Source organism: Lissotriton helveticus, chromosome 9, assembly GCF_964261635.1.
Source record: "Lissotriton helveticus chromosome 9, aLisHel1.1, whole genome shotgun sequence".
NCBI lineage: Eukaryota > Metazoa > Chordata > Amphibia > Caudata > Salamandridae > Lissotriton > Lissotriton helveticus.
This window is the reverse complement of record NC_136070.1, coordinates 359,475,765-359,499,438: the sequence shown is the minus strand read 5'-3', so window position 1 is coordinate 359,499,438 and position 23,674 is coordinate 359,475,765. Positions and strand designations below refer to the sequence as shown.

General features: G+C 41.9%; 1 protein-coding gene across 1 annotated transcript in view; it reads left to right on the top strand.

Moving 5' to 3' along the window:
• The first annotated feature begins 4,800 nt into the window (after positions 1 to 4,800).
• Positions 4,801 to 23,674, top strand: part of LOC144781328 (alpha-1-antiproteinase-like) — a 51,391-nt gene continuing 32,517 nt past the window's right edge. The window contains exon 1 of the mRNA XM_078660103.1: positions 4,801 to 4,934. The gene's annotated coding sequence lies outside the window, so the exon portion shown is untranslated. The remainder of the gene's footprint in view (positions 4,935 to 23,674) is intronic.

The window sequence follows — 23,674 nt, the reverse complement described above, 5'->3', positions numbered from 1 at the left end:
AACTGTCTCTTAAACTACGAATCTGTTTGGACCAATGAATGAAGTGATTATAATGAACTGGAGCTCTACGGATCTAATGTAGACAGTCCTTTTAATTTCTGCAATCATATTTTATCTAATGTCACTTTATGTATGTCTTGTATGTTTATGCACTTTTATGGTTGAAATACACCGAATAAAGTTTCTATTGATTTGATTTGATGTCCACTGTTAAGGGGCCCAAAGAAACCAACTGAAAATCTCTCCCACACCTGCTTCAGGAGATCAGACATAACCAATGAATGCAGCATTGTTTTGGGAGACAAGCAGTTTCACAAATGATCAGCCTTTAATTCTCTTTCAACTCTATTGTCAAGGCGAGGAAACCACATACGGCCTCAAAGAGCTCTCTTGTTGGCCCTCATGGACTAGTTCAATCACTTGTTGATGCAGGCTGTCTGGAATAACAATTCTAGAACATCGGAATATAATGCCTTCTTGTGTGACAGAGAGTTCCTCGTTCACATTTTTAAACTTTTGGTATTCATCCATAATTGAAGCGTGTTTCTTGCAGGATTGCTGGGCAATAATGTTTTTGAGAACATAGATCTTGTTCTGTATTTGTAGCAGCAAGAATTTGATCCACTGAAAGTACTGCAGGCATGCTTGGCTTGACTATGAAGCTAGCATAGGCCTCAGCCGCTTTAGATGTTGTACTGTGACACCGTACTGGCAATCATGAAAAGCAGTCCGCAGGATTTTTCTCTTTCCCTGGCCTATGCACAATAGTGTAATCATACTCTTTCAATTGCAACCTCCCCCTCCCAATGCGAGGGGGCTTCTTGGCTTTTGAATTCCCAAAAATGGTAAGTAAATCTTGGTGATCAGTGACAAGGGTGAAGTGTTTATCGTATAGAAACATATGGAAGTGTTCACAAACCACAGGTAGACTTTCTTTCCCAGGTTGGTAATAAGCAAGTCCGGTCTACGACAGACTCTGGCTCGCATAACTCACAATATGCCTTTCAGTGTTGCTGTGTCCACTGTGCTGGGCAAGGATCGCACCCAACCCCACTGGGCTGGCATTTACTACAATTTCAGAATAAAGTTTTGGATCCAAATTTGCCATTTCAGAAGCATTTTTAATTGCATGTTTAATTTTCCTAAAGCTTTAGTTTCACAATCAGGTGACCACTAGAACACAGCATTCTTTTTTGTCAAGTCTCTCAATGGGGCACTGACTGTGACAAAATCATTGATATACATGGAACAGTAACTGGCAATGCCAAGGAAGCATTCCACCATTGTCACATCTTACTGTGGTGTAGTGGACGATATGGCTTGTACTTTAGCTGGATCTGGTGTCATCACCTTTCCAGAGAAAATATGCCCAAGGAATTTGAGTTCTGTTTTGTGAAACTTACAATTTTCTGTGTTCAAAGTGAGACTAGATTTAGCCAGCAAGCAGCGTTCTCGTGCAAGTGCTTTGTCATGTTCCTTCATTGGGTGGCACTAAAGTCCAGTATGTGATCACTATAATTAAAAGCATGAGTGACAGGCTGTATTGTGCGGTGAATAGCATCCTGCAAAGGTTCTGCAGCTGACTACACCCCAAAATGTAATCTTTTATATCTGTACGAGCCAATATGGGTCAAAAAGGTGGTAATCTCCTTGCAATTTTCCCCTAGTTCAAGTTAATGATACCCCTTGTTCAGATTGAGACGGGAAAAGACTTTGGCACCATTCAACTGGGTTATAATTTTTGTAATGTGTGTACCAGGATGTTGTTCTCTCTCACTTGCCTTGTTAGCTTGGTGCATGTCAACACAGATGTACATGGCACCCCCACTGTCCTTTTGGGGCAATACCACTATGGGTGAAACCCACCGTGTAGGACCAGTAAAGAGTCCAATTATATAATGTTTTAAAAGTGTTTCCAGTTCTTTCTCAGCAGCTTCCTCAAATGAAAAGCAATTCAACTATGTCATTGAGCAACAGGGTTAATGACCTCATTGATGTGAAATTGCACCTTCATGGTCTTAAACTTTCCTAATCCATGAAATAATGATGGGAACTGACTTACTATGTCTGCATGTAAATTTCTTTTATAGTCAATGGAAATCCGACCCATGTCTGCAGCAGTTCTGAAACATACACTTGTACCTGTAAGAACATGTATCGATGCTTGCACCTTCGTCTTCTTGTGTCACATGGCTGCTACAGATGATCCTTGACTTTGCGAAGGCGTGGAGGCAGCCCACATGTATACCTGTGGCTTTGAAGGTAACATGGCACAATTGGCAGGTCATTATACTCCTCTGCCGGCATGATGTTTATCAATGCACCACTAACAATGAAAAAAGATATGGAACAACCAATCACATTTAATGTGATCTTGGTGCAATCTTCAAAGGAGAGTCGTTTGTTCATGTGGTGATCTTGCTCAGGCTTAGATTCTTCTATACATGAGGCAAAAACCACAGGCTCACGTTGTTCATCAGTCGACACCATCATCGAACAGCCATCTTCTTCACTGTTGCTCAACAATGATGTTGAAGAACCTGTGAAAGAGGAATTTGATGAAGATCAACTTTGTTTAGTTTCCACTTGTCTCATTTGGTATTGTGGATATGGCTAGAGGATTTCTGGAACTTTCTGGCATCCATTTGTTCTTCTCGACATGACACAGTCATTTTCTCTATCCCTTTGCAAACCGTTAAAAAATGTTTTTCTTTCCTGCAACTCATGCATGTTTGTCCAATGGCGGGACATTTAAATTCATGCAGACAGGAGAATCCACAAGTGAAACACAATTTCATTTTCCTTAGAGATATCCCTTTATGGCCCTTGATCTTGTGTTTCTGCTTACCTTTCATGTTCAATGCTGATTCACTCTGGACTACTCCAGCTTCCACATCAGTAGCTTGTCAATCTGCACATTCTTCTGCTCTCGCAACTATGAGCACTCTCTCCAGACTGAGTATCTTGTGCAGCCTACGTCATCTGAACGAGTCAGAAAGGCAACCATTGATGATTCTCAGACTTATGGCTTCTTCATCATTGAATTTATTGAACTTGCAATGTTTGATGAGAGTCTCCAGTCTTTCAGCAAACACATCTATTGTTTCTTCAGCTTGCTGTCTGGCTAGGTTGAAGAAGCACCTTTCATAGTTGACGATTGGATTGAACTTGATTCCTAATGCTGCCTTAATCTGATGGTATGATATTTGTGGTATTTTCTTTATCATATCCTTCACACTTCTTTGTCTATTCAACTATCTTTTTGTCATATGATTCTTCTATCACGTTGATTAAATCGTCAAATGTTTCGATCTGGGCAGTCCATCTGCTGCCAATATTCTGTCTTTGGCGGTATCAAATGGAAGATGTGGTGTACAAAACATGGCAGCAACATAAACACCTGTGAGACATCCTGCTGTCAAGAGTAGGGCTTGCTTTGGCGCTCTCAGCTGCCCTTTTGGACCTGCTCTGTTCGTACCATCTCTAAACCCAAGCTGCATCCTTGCATCAGTGTCATCAAGGCTGAAGTGATGTCTTATTGCGTCTTTTTCCTCTTTGGCGGTGAGTAACTGTTTTGTCTCCTGTACATGGCTGTCACCACTCTCAACCTTCTACATTGTACTTGATCTTCACTGCCATTAGCGTTTCATGGCACCTAGATGATTCTGATTTTGGTGCGCTTTTCTGCACCTTACTTTTGCGCCCTTCTTTGCTTCTCTGTACCCGGCTGCTGCATCCTTTAATGCTATCATACTGTATGTATGCTGGCTTTGTGCTATGTTGAGGAGCAGTACCTCTTCTTTCGGCCTTATCAGCAGGTCCTGGGCCAACTGTGACTGAACTTTCCATAGGACCTTCCCCTTCTTTGAAAGCTTTGTACTGGCTGGAGCAGCACTTTGACGCCACATGCTCCAACCCTTAACCGTTTCACTTTTACTCAGGCATTAGTAACATACAAAATTAGTTTACTGGACCACAGCAGACTCTCAGGTCAAGCACTCTAGTTACTTCGGGTTGCAGATCCCCCAACTGGTCACCAGTCGTAGCGTCCTCCCCAGCCTGGTATCATGCAAATGACCACGCCACGCAGGGAGCTTGGTAATGCACATCTTTCTTCTTTAGAGTGCAACTGTTAACTAACTGTACACTTTGCATCATGAACTTTATTAACCACACCCAGACACATCCGCTATACAGATTTACAGGACTCTACAGATGGGTGTCCATATTCATGCTATCATGTGTTATGCCGTTATGTGTGTTGTCTGTGTATGCCTATGAGCTTCTCCCTCTGTATGTGCTATTTGTGTGTATCTATGGATGCCTGTTTGTTCATGTGTGCCCGCTTGGCTATTTCTATGCTTGTTTGTTGTAGGCATGTTGCTGTGTGTTGCATGATGTGTGTTAGTACATTGCAGCACCTACATGTGGGTTTATAAGTATGACATGTGTATGTGTGCTTGGCTGTATTATATTTGTCTCTGTTGTGTCTGCCCATTTCAAAAGGTAAACAACATACTTTTTGTTTTCATGACTGTTTAAATAGGCCCTGCCCTCAATGTAACATTTGAAATGAACATATGCTCACTTCTGACGTTTCTAACATGTCTGCATGGGTGCAGTTCAGGAAATTTGATGCTAAATTAAATGTTCTATAGCCGCAATGATTGCTTAACTTACTTTCCAGGAATGCATTTGTGCTAGTCACATATTTGATCTAAGAGTTCACCAGGCCGGGGCTTGCAATCGCAAACAAAATAATGCAACATCAGCTCTCATGATTTCACCATTATTTATTCGGCTATTTGAGTTTCTGAATGCTTAGCTGACTTTTAGCCATAGATTGGCAGCAGTCTACTGCCGCAAATGGATTATCGAGTATAAAAGGATAATTTTCTCAGCCTCTTGACTATCTTCACAAGAGGGCTTCCGAGGTAAGCTTTATTTTTATACTGGATCTATTAAACAGCTATATGCTCAAAGTTAGGGTACATCCATGCCTCACTTTACATACTTATTTTAAAGTAAATCTTGGGTAAACATTGTTCCAAGTCCATATAAAAAAGTGGTGGTAGAACACCTTCATAGCTTTAAGAAGTATTGCAGAAAGGATGTGGAGAAAAAGAGACTGGGTGGCACTAAATATGAAGATGCCCCAAAAAAGGGTGGTGTGGAGTGTAGGAAAGATTTAACAGAATGGAAATACCCTTCATTCAAATTGAACTTGTGTATTTGACATTCTTTCTCTGAAGAACTGCACCCTCCAAAGTTATCTCAATGTGCATTTCACAATATAGATAATTTGGAGCAAAAGACTTTACAGTGTAGCACATTATGCAAATTATGATGGGAGTATATAATCTGTGGCGTTGTATTGTGTTGTATTTTGTGAAGCCTTTATATAGCACTTCATACCTTTGAAGGGGTTCCATGGCGCTTTTTTGGAGTGCCGGGATTAAAAAGGTGTTGTTTGCGGATAAGCCGGTAAAGGAGGTATTGATTGGGGTGCCTGAAATTCGGAGATGTGCACAAAATATAGTGCAGCGGGATTGCAGCACATAGCCTCAGGTGCAGCCACGCTCTGGGAACAGCCAGCATTTTAACCCTCCCCGTAATTGAAGATGTTACTAAATTATTATTATTTTGCTGCAGAGAGTCACATTTTGGTAACTATAATTTTGGAAGGAAGGATTGACCAGAGTGAGGGTAGATCGAAGACCACGATGATCCATGCACATGTGCTTTGCACTTTGCTTTGAAATGCTCCTCAGCCAATGCAGAGACTGAAGGGAATATGAAATGTGAGTCTGGCAATGAAGGATAAGAAGGTATCTTGCAGTAATTTCAGATTCACATTGAGGGATGCTCTGAGGTACGTACCATTGGCATAATTTAGTAAGGAGAGTACTACGCTTATGGTTCATTCTACCCTTTGAGTAAAATATAGATAAGAAAAACACGACACAGGCATCTAATTATGTACTAATTGCATTTACAGTAGACTTTATACTTTGAAAAAAATAGAGATTTATGGCGGAAGAGCGATACATAATGTCTTCACAGCAATAAAAGAGTGAGTGATCCTAAACATGTGTGATGGGAATACAACTAAATATAAAAGTGGTGACATTAGTGTAATTCTATGCCTTGTAAGCTAAAGTTCTTCAAAAAAGCTCTAACATATAATGGATCAAAACTGAGATAAAGGAGGGAAAGACTGATAAATGGAGATAAAGCTGGGCAGAAAAAGAAATGACAGGCCCACATTTTTACATCTGGCTTGACAGCGTTCTGGCTATATTTTTGCATGGATCAGAATGCTGGTGGATGATAAAGAACAACATCACCAAACTGTCAGCCTTCCACACCAGTAACCTGAGAAGGATCTTGCACATTTTCTGGCCCCAAACCACCTCCAACCAGTAACTTGTAACACGGTGCAAACAAGAGAGCACAGACACCATCATTATGAGAATAAGATGGAAAATGATAGGACACACCGTCATACAAAAATAAGACTCCATCAGCAGAACAGCTCTCCACTGGCCCCCCCAGAAGGCACCTATATGACAGGCAGGCCAAAGAACACCTAGAAGTGAATTGTGGAAACATAATTGAAGACCCTGAACCATAGCTGGGGCACCATACAGAAACATGTCCAAGACAGGCAAAAATGGATGTCCTTTGTTGCTGCCCTACATGTCAGTCGTCATCTCGGGCAGTATATAAGTCATAACTCAAAGGGTAAATAGTTGTGCAATTAATTTTTATGCTGAGATTGGGAATGTAATCATTTGTACACATTTATCAGTGGGGAAGGTTGGGGTGCACACTGAGATACTGCCTATGGAGAAGTATGTCCTCAAACAAAGAATTACAGTAATTGCCTCTCTCTGCTTTCAAGCTGTGCTGTCTGGAGCTCATTACCTTGGAGAAATTCTAAGTTTAATATGGGATATTAAACAGTAACTTAAAAATAGTCACCCAGCTTTGCTTTGAGCTAGCGCCCCTGTTCATGCTATGAAATGTTTGCATTGTGGTAAATGTTGCGCTACGGTATTGCTGTCCAAAAACGTCACAACAAAACATGCCCACTGGAGTAACACTGTTCAGTTCATGAATCTTTATTCGAATTCCAGGAATTCATAAAAGCACAATCACAAATTTACAATAGTATTATAAAATCCTTATAGAGATATCACATAATTCATTTAATACACCATAATAAACACCAAACAATTTAGCAAGGTTTCGATATAAAATTTTAAAATAGTCAGGGGTTGTTCATCATCTTTCGGGCTCGGGTGGCGATTCTCAAGAAAGTGCAAGTGCGAAAGACTATTTCTTCATTTGCTAAGGAGAGCAGCATCTGATAGGATTTTCCCAAAGAAACAGGTCTAAGTTTTTTTTAAAATGGGGTTAAAAGACATTTCTCAAATTTTAGATAGTATTTACAAAAAAAGAAAAAGTAAAAATCAGTTTGTGTGCTCACTCCATCACAGGGGCCTAATGTATTTACGAGATTTGTTTGATAACCAAGAGGGAAACATAACAAACATTTTACAGTTCCTGCTCTCAACCGGAATAGTAGACTTCTTTCCCAGTTAGTCATTGGCAAGGTAAGATATATTGGTAGGGGGTACCTATACAGATCTTTGCACATATAACTATGAACGGAGGATTTCTTGGATTCCATACTGATCCTTTCTGAATTATAAAGTGTATAAAGTGCATTTTTCAGATCATTCTTGTGAAGTGACACCGCTCTGCTTGGGTCTAAAAAGAGACTGCCTTTATCAATGCTACATAGACTCTGATAGACCCCCGAGAGCCAAGGGATGTCCATTCTTCTCTCAAATTTAAGGCAATCACTTAAAATTTCTTGTGTTAAAGATGCAGCTTTGTTCCTCCAGACTGAGAGCCAAAATAGAGCAGGGCGAGCGCTAATAAAATCACAAATAAAATTTAAGTTGAGTTCCCTGTGGCATATGAACTGAGAGGTGGAGATTGGAACACCCAGCAGCTTTCTACGGAACCGATTTTCTTCCTGCTGGATGCAGTGACTCTTCGCCAACCCCATATCTCGGCCCCATATGTGCCTACTGGAACAAATTGCAATTTAAACGTTTTTTTTTTAATATCTGAAATAGCACCTGTTTTCTTCGGACGGGGGAGACTTAAAATAGAGTTGATGGCCTTTGAGAACTTACTCGTGGAGTGGGCCAAGAGCTCAGTCCACGAGCCGTTCGCAGCAAAGACCATCCCTAAATAGGGGAAAGTGCCAGTGGAGGTTAGTCTATCGTTCCCTACCAATATAGAGTTGAGCTGGCGTTTCCCTAGTCCACATGACATGATAAAGGATTTTTTGAAATTTACACATAAATCCAAGCCGTCCATGTACTCAACAAAGGTCTTAACCAAAATAAGCAAGGAGTTTGGTGTGCGACCTATAAGGACCGCATCATCTGCGTATAGGAGTACTGGTAACGGTTTGCCATTAAATATCGCGACGTCTGGAGTTGACAATTTCAGGGAATTGCTCAGCCCATTGATATAAATGATAAAAAGCTGGGGTGCTAAAACGCACCCCTGTCTGACTCCCCTTCCTACCCTGATGGGTCCCGAGACCTCACAACCCATACCAATCCTGACTTGTGCCTTAAGATCTGTGTGCAAATATGGCAAAAAATGTACCAAGGACTCATCCAAACCATAATTCAATAAAATAGACCAAAGCTTAGACCTATTAACTAAATCGAAAGCGGATGATAAGTCCATGAAGGCTAGATAAACTGGGGAAGATCGGGCAATATTATATTTGCTAATAACCAAGGTAAGGTTTAAGAACTGTTCAGTGGTTCCGACCTTACTTCGAAAACCCAGTTGACATGGCTCTAGTATACCGCTTTCCTCTGTCCATTTTAAAACCCTATTATATATATAATTCGGCCCAGGATCTTTAGTGTACTGTCAAGCAAAGAAATAGGTCTATAATTGATAGGTTCCGATCTAAGTAACACAGTTAAAACTGTAATGGAATTGGGAATGTTCTCTTTGTCCTGGCCCGGAGTTCCCAATAGTACAATGGAAATGCTTGAGTCTTCCACTTTTCATCCTAATACACTCATGAAATTCCTGGTTCCTGCGTTAAGAGCAAAATATATGACCAAGTTCGTCAATTCTCTAAATAAAACTTGTGCCAACCATGTTGGATGACAGCCTGAATGGGCAGATAAAGTTCAATCCCCACTTATGGTCACACATTTCTTTTCAATCTCTGCTTTGTCCGTTCTCTTTTTCCTTTCCACTCAATTTTCTTTGTGCTTTTGTTCCCTTCTCGTCCCTTCCTGTCTCCTTAACCTCTTGTTTTAATCCTATTGTCCCATCATTCACCCCTTTAATTACTTGTGTAAGTTCTTCAGTCCCTGTTACTCCATCTTCCTTTCTCCACTCCTTCATCCTCTCTTTCTACAACCACCGCCTTCCCGCCAGTTATTTGTCTTACTTGTTTCCTTTCTTTCATCTTTCCTTCCTACACTCTTTCCATTGTTTTTCCTCCTTCTTTCTATTTAACCCTACCCCTCATTCTTCTTTTCTTCCTTCTCTCGGAACGTGTATATCTTAATTTCTTCCTGCCCACTTCCTCCATATTTCCTTTTTTTCGTCTTCCCATTTCACCTTTCTCATTTTATTCATTATCGACATTCTGGCGTACAAGTAGTCAGAAGGCGCAGAGTGTGGAGTATTGCAATATTAAATGCCTGGAAATGTAAATTTTTCTGAAATGAATATCTTGATGATGGTGGAGACCTGGCATCGTGGTTTGAGTGAGAGGATAGGACCTTTCAAACTATTTCATTTTGCTTCACTTACATTATCTGATAAGTGCATATTTCTGGCCAATTCTAAATGACTCTTTTGTATCCATGCTCAGATATGGGTTTTCGGTTCATCAGGAGAATACGGCGTTTGTCATGTTATACTTAGGGTGTGTTTTCACTTTTATTATTATGCTCAAGATATTGGCTAGCAGAGGAGGTTTATTTTGCCCACACTGCCTGCCTGCTTGTATTGAGCAATGGAAGCATGCTGAGCTCAGCACTCTCTAAAGGCTTCCAGTGTTGTTCTGCAGTTGAAAGGTCTCTTCACTTCACGATCTTGTGCTACAAGAATGCTGCTGTCGGAAGATATCATCTGACATAAATATTTTCTCCTAAACATAATCTACAAGGAATTCGTCTCTTTGTAGTTAGCAATAGATAATCCAAACCCAAAGGGATGTTATTTTTGTAAACGATGTTTGAACCCCATTGTTTATCTGAGGGGATATTTCTGTATAAGAAATTCTGACATACACCTTCTAGTAGAACACTCCAAGGCAGAGTCTGGCTGCTCACTGTGGCATGTGAATGAGTTCTCATCAGCCCATTTGTACAGCGCGTTGGTCCATAAGGGTCGGAAAGGTTTAATATTTTACTTGAGTTGGTGGCGCAAGATTCAATACTGAGAGCCTGAATGATTATTGAGGGGCTGATGTATAGCACAGCTCATCAGGGTAGTGGAGAACATTACCTATCCCACCCTGATGAACTGGGGTATCACCAAATTTAGAGATGACCACTGGCCCAGATGTCATCTTTCTATCTATTGTAAGGAACTACTGGCAAAGTGTGTTTTAATGCATACAAATGTTTGGTGTAAGTCTTCCTCCGTTTTAATGGCTGTCCATCAAACTTTTACAAAGTTTTTTTTATTTTGAGGAACAACTCCCAAATCCAGAGTTTGTTTCAAATAACAAAAACGAATGACCCCAGTCCCTGGGAGCTTTCTCCACATTTGTGGGGATAATTTGTATCCTATTCCCCACCACCATGTTTTTCATAGTGGTGGCAGACAGGAAAAAGAAAGATATTACCCATACTATATAGGGCTGGTGGGGTAATGTCATTCCTCCTTGTCACCCTTATTTCGTCAAATTGTTAGGCTTTTAGCTTGAGAGAGTCTGCTCCTATCCAGGTATGGCTCAAAAACAGGTGAGCATTTGAGTCAGATGAATTTTTTCCGAAATGCTCCCCCCCTTTACATCATTCCACAGTCTAACCAATGTTGTTTCCCAAAAAAGATATTTTATTTTGGTGGCAGTGGTCTTGCTCATTTTAGTTGGGGAGTGCCATAAACCCTCCATTTTGATGGCTACACATAAATGCTTTATCTTCCTGGCATGGAGTATGTACGTTTTTATCTATGGCAATTAATTCAGCTAATGCATCCCGAGAGGATGCCAGATCCGCTGTAGTCCAAAGGCATATCCTATAAAGGAGGGGTTTCAGAAGAGCCGACAGATCCACCTTGTTCATTGCCAGGGAAATGCGTAGGGGTAGAAAGGGAGTGCTTGACGGTAGGCCGTGTACTGAATGAATAAACCTATTTTCAGTTTGCACTAAAGGGGTCAAATTGGCATAACCCCAAATCTCTAGTTCATATATAGCCTACGTGGGTAGCTTGGGACTTCCTTCGTTCCATTCTATCAGCGAGAACTCAAACGGTCGATCTGGATAACAACAAATCCCAGCCATTCAGTCTTCCATGTGGGGTGCCACAGGGTTTGTCACTGAGTCCAACGCTCTTTAATGTCTATGTGACATCCCTGCCATATCAGATCTTTTGGTTTCTAGTTGACCTCCTACGCCGACTACACTCAAATAGCCCTTTCCTTCAACGACGATCAGATAAAAGAAACAGGTGCTGTTTTCATGAGTGCATGAAGGCGATCACGTGCTGGATGTCGGCGAATTGTCTGAAATTAAACTCTAACAAAACGGAGGTGATTGTATTCGGAAATATTCCGCATGTTTGGACTCAAGACTGGTGGCCTACAGACATGGGAAATTATCCCACCCCAGTTCTCAAAGCAGAAATGTAGGAATCATAATGGACAACAAACTGACTTTCTGCGATCATATCAGTTCAGTTGTCTCCTCTTGTTTTCTTGTTCTTCGAGTCCTTAGGAAAATAAAACCTTATCTCTCGAATGGCAATTTCAGGACGGTAGTTACAGTCCTGGTAATGACACGTTTAGACTACTGTAACAGCATGTATCTGAATGCCCAAAAACAACAGCTTAATAGGCTTCAAATGGTTCAAAATGCCGCGGCCAGACTCCTGTCTGGTATACCTAAATTCGGCTCAGTTCGAGGAGAACTGGGGCAGTTGCACTGGCTCCCGGTAAAACAAAGGGTCCACTTTAAGGCCCTGGGTACAGCTTTTAAAGCCCTTACTGGGATCGGACCCGACCATCTGAGGCAAAGGCTCAAGTAGGACGACACTACGATCCTTGGGGGCTAAACTTGTTCAAACACCTATTTTTAAAAAAGCAGGTTGGGGAGGGAGGAGTTTTATCACCTGCACGTCAAAGGCATGGAATGAGTTGCGGTTCCACCTGAGGAATGCTAAAAATCTGCTTGCCTTCAGAAGGGGACTGAAGACCTGGCTCTTCACACGGTGAGGGCAATGATCGATCGCTTCGACTCACGGTCTCAGACATGCACAGTGCCAGGACACCATTTGGTATTTGTGAGCTTCCTATAAATTCCAATAACATAACATAACTACTGCAGTAGCCCTGTAGACTTCTGGGGCTAGGGTAATTGCCCCACTGTGGGTGGCCATGTGTTTCCTTACCACGCAGATCCCCTTTGGTGGAGTACGACCCTGTGTTTTGCTATTTGGGGGGCCCATGACAAATTGTCAGCTAACCTAATGCCCAAATAATCAAATTGGTTCTCTTTCTCCCGTGGGATCCCCTCCACCTCCATCCTACCTTGGAACAACAGATGAGGGTTCAGTGCCATACATTTGGACTTGGTAGGATTCATTTCTAGCCCCTGCATCGTGCAACAGGAGAGAAAGCGGTATAGAAGTGAATAGAGGCCCAGCGGGGTTCTGGAAAGGAGCAATTTATCATCTGCAAACATCTGAATTGGAGTACCTTTGTTTGAAGATTTGTGTGCGGCTTGCCACAAGCACTCAGCCATTGGGCCACTCCATTTATATACAGAATGAACAGTGTAGGAGCTAGGACTCATTTATGCTTTACCCTGCAGTTTACCGATATGCTTTTAGTGAGTTTGCCTCCCATGTTTCACTTGACTTGTGAACATATATCCCGGTGCTGGATCCCCAGAATTCTCAGACGATCTCCAGGTATGCTGTTTTTCTTCAGGACCTTTCAAAGTCCGCAAGACCATTTAGGTGACAGGAAGAAGTATATTGGTAAGCATGACAACCCCCGAGGTACCGAGGTCCTTCTCCCTCAGCAACTGCCTGCTTTCTGTCCCCTGGATTCCACACTCCATAATCCAGTGGAGATAGCAACCAGACGCAGGGGTAACTAGGATGCCATCGCCTAGATACATTGCTAAGATACAAAGATACAACACATCTTCCTTCCTAATAACAAAAAGAAAAACAATTGATTACAAAAACTAAAAAAAAACAATTCATCCATGTGATACAAAAGGCTGCTGGTGCACAAAGTCTAAGTGCAGATATAATCCTTCTACCAAACAGGTTTTAATCTGACACACACCATTTTCTTGCATTGCAGCATATTCCTAGAACTAGTGTGCTAAGAATTGGAAGGCTGCTACTTCAACCATGCGTCGTGCTCCAAATCATTGCCTCTAGTCACACTTTTCATATTCCACATTTTTCCATCATCCAACCGCACATTGTTGCCCTTGGCCTTTGTAACTTGCTTGGGTTTGGAACATCTTGATAAACCTGTTCTCTGACTGCCACTAAGATGTGTAATTACCCAGTCACCAATTCTAAAACTGCGTGCACAGCTCTTGATTCTGTCATTATGTCTGCTCGTGTTTTTATCTTGATATCCTTGCACCCTGCACACTAGATTATCCCTATTTACTCTTGTGAAACTTGAATTGCTCTACCAGACCGGTGTCACTTTCAGACCCGTGACACGGCCCGTAAGAAGACTAAAAGGAGTTTCCTTTGTGGCCATGTGGGGTGTGTTCCGATAACTTCACAACATCTCCTTCACTGTGTTTATACATTCCTCCCCACACGTATCGGCCAACTGTACACACTCCTTTAACACAAGGTTGAATCTTTCCACAAGACCTTTTTCTTTGGGATTGCAACCTGCTGTGGTGAGATGTGTGACTCCTGCTTTAACCAAGTATCTTTCAAACTCGCCGGCCACAAACTGTGGTCCATTGTCCGTTAAGATCGAATCAGGATACCCCTCCCAGTGAAAAAAGTCTTCACAAAAGTAAATCACATTGGAAGATCTGATCTCACAAATACAACCTCAGGCCATTTGGTAAAAGAATCCTCCAGGACCATGGCATATTTGTTGTCAATGCCCCTAGCATTAAAGGGACCACAAATATCGAGCACAACTTTTTCCCAGGGTTTGCTTCCGTCACGGTGGACGATATAGCTGTTACTTGTGAGATTAATCAATGCACATGCCTGCCACACAATTATGCAGTAAAAGCTTACAGCAGTGTGACCCATATACCTGATTAGGACTGGGTAAGGAAGGTATAATCAAAAAACAATGTCCCAATAGGTAAAAATATACAGTCAATTAATTAAGCATGCACATCGCATTGCTCGCAAGGAAAAAGGAGAACACTCATTGGTTTAAGACAAGATATTCAATCATCTTATTTTATGATGCACATTCATGGTCAGTAATATACAGTTATACGCAGCACTGCATAAACTCAATTTGATGACAACCATATAGAACTTGGTGCTCTATAAAAAGGGACTGTGGTGAAGGTGGCGACACAAGTTCAATGGTGAACAGCATGGACGGGCACTGTGAATAAGGTGCAAATAATCTACAGTGGGTGGCTCAAATCGTGTGACAAAGTGATATCACAGATTAAAAAGATTTATTTCATTGTTTGAACCACATTAGAAGAGTACGCCTGTTAATGAGCTGTAAAGTCGACGGCGTTTCGATCCACGTAAGTCAGGATCGTCATCAGGACTTGGTTTTCTGACTTGGGGCGTGATGCAGAGCATCTTTCTATCTCCTTATCCATGCCAGGCCACCAACTGTCTCACCTGGCTCTCTTCTTCATACCAGACATTATGCTGTGTCCCTCATGCAACAACTTCAAAAGTCTGGCACGTAACCCCGAAGGTACCACCAATTTGTCTCCCCTCCTAATCAATCAATCAATCAGGGGGTATGTAAAGTGCGCTACTCACCCGTGAGGATCTCAAAGCACTGGGGCGGGGTGCAGCTCCATTTCAGTCAAAAAGCCAGGTCTTGAGGTTCTTCCTGTACATGTGCAGGGTCAGGGAGCACCCGATCTTCACTGGGAGCTCGATCAAGGTCTTGGCTGTGATGTAGGTGAAGGCTCTTGCACCTGCTCTGCTTCTGCGGATGGACAGATCTCTGCCAGGGCGAGGTTGGCGGAGAGGAGGTTCCTCTTGGGTATGTGGAATGAGACTCTATTGTTGAGGTATTTGGGTCCGATGTGGAGGGATTTGTAGGCGTGGGTGAGAACTTTGAAGGTGACTTTCTTCTCAACAGGGAGCCAGTGCAGATCTCGTAAGTGTTGGGTCATGTGTTCATGTCGTGGTGTCCCGAGGACAAGTCTGGCTGCGGTGTTCTGGATGGTTTGTGTAGAAGAGTTCTGTTGATTCTAGCATAGAGGGCATTGCCGTCGTCCAGCCTGCTGGTAATGACCGCGTGAGTGACAGTCTCCTGCATTCATGCAGGATCAATTTGAAGGTCCTAATGACACCGTCCACAATAGATAACTCTGACATCACCATCCTGTAGTCTATGAGTTCCCTTTTTACCCACTCTTGTTGTTGTGTATTGCTTGTCAAACTTTACACAATTTGTTGCATCACATCATCCGCCGCCACTGCCCGTTTCCACTCATCTTCGCTCACAGCCCCTTTACACGATTCCTCTTCATTGCCCACAAGTGTCTCCTCCTTATCATTGTGCACCACATCCTCTACATGTAGTAAGGGCAAGCGAGATAGACAATTAGCATTTATGTTATTGTGCCCTGGTAAATATTTCAGCTGAAAATCATACTCTTGTAAACGGTATAACCATTTTGCAACCCAAGGCATTGCTTTGCCTGCACCTTTGGTGGTAAACATGTCGATAAGTGGTCTGCTTTCGGTTCTAAGTTTGAATGCTGTTCACCAAAATGAATGATGCTCTACCAACAGGCTAGAGCTTTTTTTTTCGATTACTGAATAAGTTGCATATGCACCCTTGAGGGTGCATGAGGCAAAGGCTACAATACAATTAATGCTCTCTTTTTTCTACATGAGCTCAGCACATAAACCGTATGTGCTGGCATCTACCATCCCTATAGATTCATCACGTGGATCATATGGTTTGAGACCCACAGCCTTCACTATGTCTGCCTTAACGCCCTCAAAAGCATGTTGGCATTCATCCGCCCATTCAAATGGTGTCCCCTTTTTCATCAGAATTCTTAAATTGTACACCTTGTTCGCAAAATGGTGAACAAACTTTGAGTAATATTCAGCCAACACAAGGAAAGAATGCAACAGATGGCGCAGGAGCTCTCTCACTTGCCTTCAGTACATTTTTCTTGGGCTTGACTCCGCCCCTTGATAATGTGTGCCCTAGATAATCTATTTGGTTAACTCCAAACTTGCATTTCTCAGCACACACCGTCAAACTAACCTCTTTCAACCTCCTCAGGACCTCATTCAACACATCATCATGGTTGCTTAAATCATTGCCCCAAACCAAAATGTCATCCTGAAATACCCTTACATTTTCAATACCCCTCAAGATGCTACTCATGAGTCTTTGAAAAAACGCAGAAGCGGATGCCAAACCAATTGGATGCGTAGAAACTGAAACGCTCTTTTAGGTGTTGAAAAGAGGTCAGGTGTTTGGAATCCTGATGTAATTTCACCTGGTGATATGCATTGGAACGATCGATAGAGGAAAAATACATGGCATTCTTTATGCTTGTCACCATCTCACTGATATGTGGTAGGGGATGGCGATCAACCCAGGTGTTATACTTCAAGTTCCTCAAGTCCACACACATGCGCAACTTGTTGTTAGGTTTTCTGTGCTATGGGACTGAGCCATTCTGATGCCTCTTTTGGTTCAATAACCTTGGCCTCACACAACCTATCCAATTCTTCTTTAAGTTGTGTGTGCAGAACAAATGGTACATGTCTGAACTTATGGACAACAGGAACACTCCCACCCTTTATTACTATGCAGTGTTCAAACTTATTCAGACATCCCAGCTTGTCGCTAAATAACTCAGGATACTTCACATGCCAGATTGTTTTTGCAATATCCTCGGTCAACCTGACTTGGGTAGGGTGATTGGGATCCAGAATTATACCCAAATTCCTTTGTTCTCTCCAACCCAATAGAGCTCTGCCTTGTTCCACCACAAACACTTTCCCATGTGTGCGTCTGCCCATGTACAATAAATGACACATAAAGTACCCCAACAACGGCAATTTTGTACCACAATATCCTTCAGGTTCAACATCTGGTGGTGACAACTCACACTTGCCTGTGGTTTCCCATGTTCTCTTGTCAATTACTGTGTAAGGGGACCATGAATGTGCCCATAATGTGACATCAACTTTGTTCTGTACACCTGGGTGGTTGATACCCCTCTGATATTCCATTCACGTTATTGCCACAAATTACCAAAACCTCAATGTTGTTTTCTTGTTCACCTTCTGAATACTCTTCATTTTCATTCTCCCTTACGAAATTTACCTATCTTTTCCGAGCCTCATTACTACTCGACTTGCACATTCTGGAAAAATGACATAATGACATTACCCAGCATGTTTAAATACGGGACTCAGATTTCTTGTTGGGATAGGAACTAATCTCCTGGAATGCCATAAGAGCAGAGGGTTTTTTCCCTGCTCATCTAATGAAGGAAATGTGCTGTTTCGTCAATCTTGAATTTCACATGGGTGCTGGCATCTGCCTCATTGTAGAGAGGACTACTGGATACTGCAGAGAATTCACTAAAGGCTGAGATGTCACTAGAACACTTGCTAGATAGAACATAGAAGTGAGCAACCCATTCATCTGGTTGGACCACTGACTCTAAGTGATTGTTGATGGTACTATTTCTGATAGTTTCAAGTTTCCAAAATGATTTTGAGTTTCCTTTGTCAAGGGATTCCTTTGGTCGTTCCATTGAGCTATCTCCCAGCTACTCTTGCATTTACCAGGTGTTGCCTTGACAGAGTACACTTGGGTGGTTGATACCCCTCTGATTTTCCATTCACGTTATTGCCACAAATGACCAAAACCTCAATATTGTTATCTTGTTCACCTTCTGAATACTCTTTATTTTCATACTCCTTTACGAAATTTACCTATCGTTTCCAAGCCTCATTACTACTCGACTTGCACATTCTGGAAAAATGACCCCGTTTTTTGCTTTGAAATAAGTGACCTTAGAGGCAGGGCATCTATTGGTTTCAGCAGTGTGTCTGAAATGTCCACACCCATAGCATAAGCATCTTTTTTTGTTTGTTTGTGCTTTTTCCATAAATGGTTTAACTCAATTGGGAGTCTTTACCTCATCTGCAACTTTTTTGACTTTGTGAACCAATTCAATAATCTTTATTTCTATTATAAAAAAACCCATAAAAGATTACATACAATATAAAACAATCATAAAACAAATCTTTAATCCCTCGCCCATCCATTCCGAAATAGTTAAAAGTACTCATCGAAGTCCCAGTGAAGGTTATTATTAGTAATTAATTTTTTTTTTTATTGGATAACTTTATTTCGGCCAAAGACCATAAAAGTGCAATAAGATATATACAGGCACGACAATAAAACCATAAATACAGTCAAGTTAAAAAGTTATTAAACGTTGAGTTATCAAAGAGTGAAAGTAAGATGGATAGTAGTGGGCCATTATTTCATATTGATAAAAAGAGTTCTTCTCCGCCACATGCCGTGTAAAAAACGGGAAACAGCAAAAACAATAGGAGGGGCAGTATCATAGTTTAGAACTCTGGAGGCTTGTGCACATTGTCTAAAACCCAGATTTTTACACAGTGGAAGGATCCAGCATTTCCGAATTTCACTGTATGCCGGACAGAAAAAGAAGATATGTGCAATGTCTTCCCTCCAGTAGTTACAAGCAGGGCAGTTGGCCTCCGTTGAATTTGCCCATCTGGATGTTAGTGCCCCTATCGGTATGGAGCCATGCCTCAGTTGAATGTATAATTTTCTTGCAAGTGGAGGCTGCACCAAGTCCAAAAACACCTCCATCCTGGATTCAACTTTCATCGATAAAAACTCTGTGGACAGCCTGCCCAGGGAGGTCAAGCAATGTAAAGTTTTAAGGTTGTATAACCTTACAGCCGCCACTATTTGAGACTTTTGCGTCCTCACGCCGCTGTCTTCAGGTGCATCCCAAAGTTGGGGCATACCAATTTGGTAGAAGAAAGCCTTAACATGAGCCAACCAGGGTATATTCTTATTCTTTAGCTGTCCCCAAATTGCAATGAACTCTGCTCTAAAGGATACAAGCTCCGGCACAGACCAGAGCCTTCTCCAATAGAGCATAGGTCGTGCAGCTGCCAATTCGTCAATGGGTTCCAAGCCAAGGTCCAAGCGTAGTGGTATGAGGGGTGTACTTTGGGGAAGGGCAACCAGGTGTTGCATGAAGGCCTGTTCAACCTTCAATAAGTTATATACATTCGTGTGTCCCCAGAGTTCTGCAGCATACAAAGCTGCTGACCTGACCTGTGTTTTGTATATCTCAAGGGCAGGAGTAACAGGTTTAAAAGTTGAAGCTCTATGAAATCTACCTATGCCTCCCATAATCTGGGCCAGTCTCAGGGAAGATTTAGAGATTTGGTGGTCCCATGTGAAGTGCTCAGTCAATGTGACCTCCAAGTATACAAAAGTCTTGACTCGCTCCAGGGGAGTTCCGTTCAGTGTGGGATTTGGGCGGGTGTGCCTCGGGGGATTGAAGATCATGAACTTGGTTTTCTCCAAGTTGACCTCCAACCCCCGTGAGGCGCAAAAGGACACAAACCCATCCAGGACCCGCTGGATGCCCGTTGATGTTCGCGATAACAACAGGGTGTCGTCCGCGAACATCAGAGCGTAATTAAACTAATAAATACGATTTTTTAATCTAAAATCAAGGAACATCCATCAGGAATATCATAATTGCAAAATGACAGTATTATCAATTCATTTGAACGCAGTTTTTGCATGATGTTATTTCCTTCTTAAAATATATTTAAGACTATCGACATTACGTGCAGCACTCCATGCCATACCTTTTAAAAATTATCATTATTTATTATTTTCTTTGCACAAGATTGATCACAGAAGTAGCTAAAACGTAAAGCCCCTTCTCCTTATTAGGCTACACAGAAAAGGTATCTGCTTATACTAAACACAATAGATTGGATAGTATCAGTTCGCAGTATTCTTTCTGCCTCACTGCAACGTCTGAATCCCAGAAGACGACAAATTGGTTTGATCCATTTTCTCCTAGCATGGCTATAAGCAGGGCAGAAGAATAGTATGTGTGCTTTATCCTCTTTGGCGCCTATATTACAAAGTTCACAGCTGCCATAATTTTCCTTTCCTGTGTTACACACCCATTTTGTAGTCTTTGCTTTGATTTGCAGGATGCCATAGCGAAATTTTAAATACAGGGATTTGGCAAGACCTGGTAAAATGACATCCATAAAGGACTCAAATTTACTACCTGTTTTTATAGCAAGATACCTCAAGGATAGGGTGCCTAGTTTGGGGTTATCTAACTGGGAGTTTTGAGTATACGCCAAGTAGCTTAGTGTTAGCACTTTTTTACAACTCAAAGTTAGGCCTTCTGGGTCCTCCCAAAAGTGTCTCAGCCCCAACTTAGTGAACCAATCCTCGATATGGGTCAACCATGCCAATTTCATATTGTTTTTTATTCTCAGGATTTCCTGTAGTGCTTCTCTGTAATGGACAAGTTTGTCTGTTGACCACAAGCGGACCCAATATAATAAAGGCTGTAGAGCCGCGTGGTCGTCAGTATGATGGATGTGTAGGTTCATTGTAAGAGGGAGTAAGGGTGTGCACCTTGAAATACTCAATAAATTCCTAAAAAATATGTTTTCTTGTGTCATAAAGGTATGTTTTACTACGTAACCCCATATTTCTGCCCCATAAAGGGAAGCAGATTGGGCCTTATTTTTATAAAGCTCCAATATTGGGGAGACGGCTTTTGATTGACTATTCTTGTGTCTCCTTGCTATCAGAACTAAGTTCTGAATAAGAATTATTTTGCTTTTGTCCAACTGGGGATTCCAATCTAGTTTAGTACCTAGAGTAATGCATAGGTAGTTAAAATTGTGCACATACTCAATTCTTTCTGTGTTAACAGACACAGTTTTTTTAAATGTTTTATTCGGATTGACTGCCATATATTTGGTTGATGAGTTAATCTCCAGTCCTTTGGTTTCACAGTAAATTCTGAAAGTATTAAGTAGGTTTTGTAGTCCTTTGGGTGTCTGTGATATTAAAATGGCATCGTCTGCAAACAGGAGTGCAGGTACATTAGCCCCCCCACCCAACTTGGGAGAATCATGTTCGCAGCCCAAGAGGGAATCTGGAATATCGTTCACATACAAAGAGAACAGTGTGGGGGCCAACACGCACCCTTGTCTGACACCCCTATTTATATTTATACGATCTGTCAATTCACCATTTGGACCCCATCTGACCCTGGCAAAGTTAGCCTCATGCAACCTAATGATCTGAGCTAAAATTTCTCCCCGAACACCCAGGTCCCTTAGTCTTATCCACAAGGCGTTTCTGGGGACCAGGTCAAAGGCTGCCCTGAGGTCAACAAATGCATTGTACAGATGCACCTTTTTTATTTTAATATACTTCCAGATAATACAAAGGAATCTAAACACCTGATCGATTGTGCTGATTTTTTTCCCTAAAACCTGACTGGTACTTGGCTAGGATACTATTTTCCCCAATCCGAGAACTCAGTTTGTTTAAAATTTGTCTTGCAAATATACCTTTTGTAGGACATCGATTAGACTAATTGGTCTGTAATGTGCCGGGGTTCATACGGTCCCCCTTCTTAAAAATAGCTACAATCTCTGCGCCCCGCCATGTATCAGGGATAGGAGCGCCTTTTGCAATGGCATTGGACAAAAGGTTAATATACGGGGCCCAGATCTTCTTCTAATGCCTCCACATGTCCCCAGGAATCCTATCCGGCCCAGGTGCCTTCCCTTGTTTTATTGCATTTATTGCTTCCATGGTTTCTAACATGCTAAAGGACAGAGGTATCTCACTTGGATTGAGAATTAGGTCATCGCCACGAAGGATAGCCTCATTGTTGGTGGCTGAGTACAAGCGAGAGAAATAGGATACCCAAGTATTGGCGTCAAGGAATAAGTCCCTACGGCAAGTCCCATTACTACTGCCCTTAGAGACCAAGTGCCAGAACATAGCTTGGACTTTTGCTTTGCATACGTCAAGCAACTCGGACCAGATATTCTCATCCCAGCATTTCTTTGCCTTAAGCACTACATCCTTGTAGCACCTCCTTTTCTCCCTCAAGACTAAGACATCAGCTTTTAAGTGCCTCTATGAGTTCTTTTTTGGCATTACGGCACTTTTTGTTATACCATGGATCGCCCTTAGGCAATGAATCTAATGACCCCTTTTTTTAAAACTTTCAAATTTTAGTTAGTATTTGTTCGAGTCCCTCTACCATATTATCATGCATCCGCATGATCGGGATCTCTTTTGCTGGGAGATTAATATGTGGGGAGACTATTTCTACGTATGTCTCGTAGATCTTCTTAACAGTGTCTTCATTCCCTAGTACTACAGGCCATTTAAGTGCTCTGCGATTGCTTGACACCACGGGTTCAATTTGGGTATATATAGTGCTATTTTTCTCTGCGGCGGTTAGCTGAAAAAGTGAAGCACAGAGCATCAGGCACAAGGGATAGTGATCACTCTCTATACGGTCTTTGACTACAAGATCACTTACCATAGGCCAGAGTGGAATTGAGACTATTACATAGTCTACATGGCTATTATAACTACCCCGCTTAAAGGTTGGCTGGCTTGGGCTATCAGAGGGTAGGCAACCATTACAGGCACGTAGACCCTGGGCTGCAATCAACCGCAATAACTGCGCTACAGCATGTATGCATTGTACTACAGTGCTACTCTCTATTGCAGGAATATTGTTTGCACTATCCTCCGTGTCAAAAATATTTTCTATCCCTGCTACCGGTTCAAATTTGTGGTTAAAAGCCCCCCCATTGATGATTAAGGCTCTCTGGTTGAGCGTAGATATGATGTAGTGTAATTGCTCAATATCTTCCACTTCTTTATTGGCGACACTTGGCCTGCTATATACATTCAGGATATATACCTCCCTTTTGTTAATCCCTACAAACTTAACTCCTATTATATCCTGGCTGTTGGTATGAATTTGCTTAAAATCAGCTCCTAACGTGATTTTCGTCCAAATAGCAAGACCTCCAGAGGGTCTTCCTTTAGTTAAAGTAGTGGCAGGTATACTAAACGTTTTGTAACCCACTTTGAAAGGACTTTCAACAGCCCAGGTTTCCT